The sequence below is a fragment of the Macrotis lagotis genome, chromosome 6, assembly GCF_037893015.1.
Source record: "Macrotis lagotis isolate mMagLag1 chromosome 6, bilby.v1.9.chrom.fasta, whole genome shotgun sequence".
Classification (NCBI taxonomy): Eukaryota; Metazoa; Chordata; class Mammalia; order Peramelemorphia; family Peramelidae; genus Macrotis; species Macrotis lagotis.
In genome coordinates this window covers 117789699-117793462 of record NC_133663.1, presented here as the reverse complement: position 1 = coordinate 117793462, position 3764 = coordinate 117789699, and the positions used below count along the sequence as shown (strand labels likewise).

The window sequence follows — 3764 nt, the reverse complement described above, 5'->3', positions numbered from 1 at the left end:
AATGAAAGAAGTTTTATAGCAGGTCAACTTAATGCTTGTACCAGAGGTAATTTTGTGCACTCATCAGAAAATTTCGCTACCTGATATTGGCTTGTCACTTTGCTTGGTCATCAATACATAACCAGTCATTTAGAACAATTTGGGAGTCTTCTGTAGAATAATGACCCCAGTTGCACTCTCCTTGATGACAGACCACCTGGAGAAAGCAGCTCTCACCAATTCCCAAGTCCAGAGGATTTGAGATATTCTTTTTTTTTTTAAGTGTTTACAAGGCAGTAGGGTTAAGTGAATTGCCCAAAGTCATGCAGCTAGGTAATTACTAAGTGTCTGAGGCCGAATTTGAGCTCAAGTCCTCCTGACTCCAGGGTCAGTGCTCTATCCACTGTGCACCTAGATGCCCCAATATGAGATATTCTCATTACACTTTTGGACATTCAACAACAGTCTTGTCATATACAAGTCATTTGAGGTGCAGAAGTAGAATGGGAGAAGCTTTCCCAGGGTAAGTCTGAAACTAACTTCAACCTCTTGTTTGGTTTTTGTGGTATATCCTTGGACAGACTCTCTTGTCATCAGACTTTTCATTCTATCTTCTCAGACTGAATATCAAATTGGAAGGTAAAATGTGACTGCAAAATGGCAATTTTATTTGAACTCTGCTCCACAGATGCCTGTAATTGAAGCCTGGATAAAGTCAACTTGCTAAATGACAATGTTTTCTTCTGGGGTCTGACTTGCTCACTCTCATCTTTACTTCTTTCTCTTTATCCCTATTCATCTTCAGATACCTGTGTTTCAGGTCCATTGGAAACTGAAAATTTTCCTTTCTTTGTTAAAAGAACCTTAATTTAAACATTTCCTTGTGGAGTCAATTTAAAATAAATCTCAGATATTCTTTACATCTTGTCTGTTGATCATTTTCAGAGAGGCTTGACTTGGTAACTGTCAGTAGCAGATATCCTTCCCTATCTTGTCATCAAGAACTTGTTTGTCCTTTGAAAGTTTTGGCTTGTTTGGCAAACTGCTTCATTAGTGGTACAAATCTTTTCATCATGGGTGTCAATGTGCATGACCTCTGTACTTTGGAATACAATGTAATGAATTTTATTAGTTGATATATTGGGGAGTAAGCAACCAATGCCTTGATTGACATTGATGTGGGATCACTGTCCTTTATTGATCAGTTCCCAGGATTGTAAAGATACTGGTTTATGCATTAGCATTATATTTTTTTTATTAATTCTGCAATCTTTATGGCTTTAGCAGTCTCTGAAACTGGAACTAGTTCTTTATTGCCTTCACTCTGGTTTTAAGGGGCCAGAGTAGATTTGATAGGAGGAGAACATAGCATTTCAACATAAGTCACAGGTGTGGAAACAAAGGACTCAGTTTTGTGAAAAAGGCTAGCCCAAGATTCACCATTAAAAGGAGTCGTGTCTTCAGCAGTAGATGGAGCATTGTAATGCTTAAATGGATTGTCAGTGCTTTACACAATGTAAAATTCTAACTCATTTGGTACCCAGGCCTTTGATAGAGGATTCATATTTGTCTATCAACAACTCCAAGAATTTCACCAGTACCTCTATAAAGATACATATCATCAGTCCTTAATGATCTAGCTATGCCAGTCTTCAAAGGAATGCAAGATTATTCAAAATTTGTGACATAATGTTCCTCATACTGCCCTGTAGTCCTGATATTGTTTAAAGCTTTAGGAAAAGAATTATCAGTCACAGTGTCACTGATCAAGTCCACAGAATTTTCAGTATTATTACAATTTGTCATAAATTTTAATTTCTCAATTTGCTCAATAGTGATGAATTTGCATGACCATTTACAAAATTGTCTGTAGGGTCATGGTAATTGAACCTATTTCAAATAACTTTAGTATTCAGGTTTTTTTAATTCATTTTTTTTGCATTCCCTTTGTCCAACATGACCAGAAAGGCTTTCATTATCATATTTTAAGCTCCAATATTAGAAATATTATTCAAAACATGCATAGGACTATTAAACTAAAATTTAGTGGAGTTATTGATTTTCTTCACCATGGTCCTTTTTTGGAATTTGTTCAGTGAAGAATAGATTTTGGAACTGAGAATTCAGTATCCTGGAAATATTGTAGTCAGTGTTATTCAGTAAAGATTTATCTTGTTCAATAACTTCAGTAACACTAAACTCAATTGAGTGATATTCTTCCCCATCAAGTAGCTCCTTGTGGGTAACAGTATCACAGGAAATTGTTCTGTTATACAGTGGAAACTCAACAGAGGGACAAGGAGTTAGGAAAAAACTGAACTTATCAGTAGAAAAATCTCCCAAAACATATTGAAGACTGTAGAGGGTCATGTCTCCCCCACATGAGGGAGAACCAACTCACTGTTAGTCTCCTCATGCAGCTTACTACACTGTCTGTTCCTCTCACTCCCATCAGAGTTTTAAATAAATTTCAAACTAGTAATATCAAATGGTATGGTCTCAAAGAAGGATTTTAACGTAACGCTATTGTTTATAAAGTTTACATAATGAGATGTGGCTTCCAGGTCTATCAAGCTAAAGTAAATTTTTTTTTTTTAGTTTTTTGCAAGGCAAATGGGGTTAAGTGGCTTGCCCAAGGTCACAAAGCTAGGTAATTATTAAGTGTTTGAGACTGGATTTGAACCCAGGTACTCCTGACCCCAGGGCTAGGTGGCACAGTGTGTAGAGTGCCAGCCCTGGAGTCAGGAGTACCTGAGTTCAAATCTGGCTTCAGACACTTATTAATTACCTAGTTGTATGGCCTTGGGTAAACCACTTAACCCCATTTGCCTTGGAAAAACCTAAAAAAACGCAAAAGGGTACTTTATGTAATGATTCTCATTACTTCCATCTACAGTATTTTCTTCTTCACTTCCCAATCATCAACCCATTTGGCTTGACATAGTTTGTCATTTTTCTATAGTTGCCTGACAACTTGCTAAAATAATGGCAATATCTCACATCTTAATGCAGCCTTCAGTGAAGATGAACATAGAGCAATTTCCTCCCATGAACAGCAGGACATTGAAGGCTATAAATGCAATAAGTCTATGATAGAAGAAACAAGAGACAATGAGCGCCATGATCCATTAGCATTAATAGGGCTTTGGAACTTTGTAGTTATTCTTAAGTAGAGGCATTAGGTGGACCAACAGGAAATGATAACTCTTCAGACTGAGAAAAGGATGTACCAACATCCAGAAAATATCTCACTTTCTTTTGTGCTCTAAATTTAGTCTCTCCTCTCCTTAGCAAGTCAGACCAAGATGCTAATGTTGCCAGCAGGTGATGATTAGTAGGTTTACTTGTTCATCAGTCTTAAAGTTCATTAGCTTATACCTTCCCTAATTCCTGCTAAAGATTATGAATGTTTTTTTTAAAGGGAAACTTACTAAGAAATAAAGTAAAAAAATAAAGAATAACATTTTAAAAGGAATTTTAAAAATTCATGTTTTCAGATGATCCAGACACTAAATATAGAGACTCTAAGTTCAAACAATAACATTAGATATATGTATAAAAATCTAATATAACTTAATCCATATCAGAAGAAGTTTTCTATTCTTATTATAATTACCTTTTGAATTTATGATGATCCAGTTTACTGACATCACAAGATCCAGATCTTGATAGGACCTTATAGAGAAATATAGTCCTCACAACTCCTCTTGAATTTCTATATACTAATACGTAAAATTTCCAGAATAAATGAAGACAAACTCAATCACATAGACAACAATAAATTT

General features: G+C 35.6%; 2 pseudogenes; both read right to left on the bottom strand.

Annotated features, from left to right (window-relative positions):
- Window positions 1-418: 418 nt before the first annotated feature.
- LOC141492202 (ubiquitin carboxyl-terminal hydrolase 10 pseudogene) lies at window positions 419-1543 on the bottom strand (annotated as a pseudogene).
- On the bottom strand, window positions 1540-2349 carry LOC141492201 (ubiquitin carboxyl-terminal hydrolase 10-like; annotated as a pseudogene).
- Between the last annotated feature and the right edge of the window lie 1415 nt (window positions 2350-3764).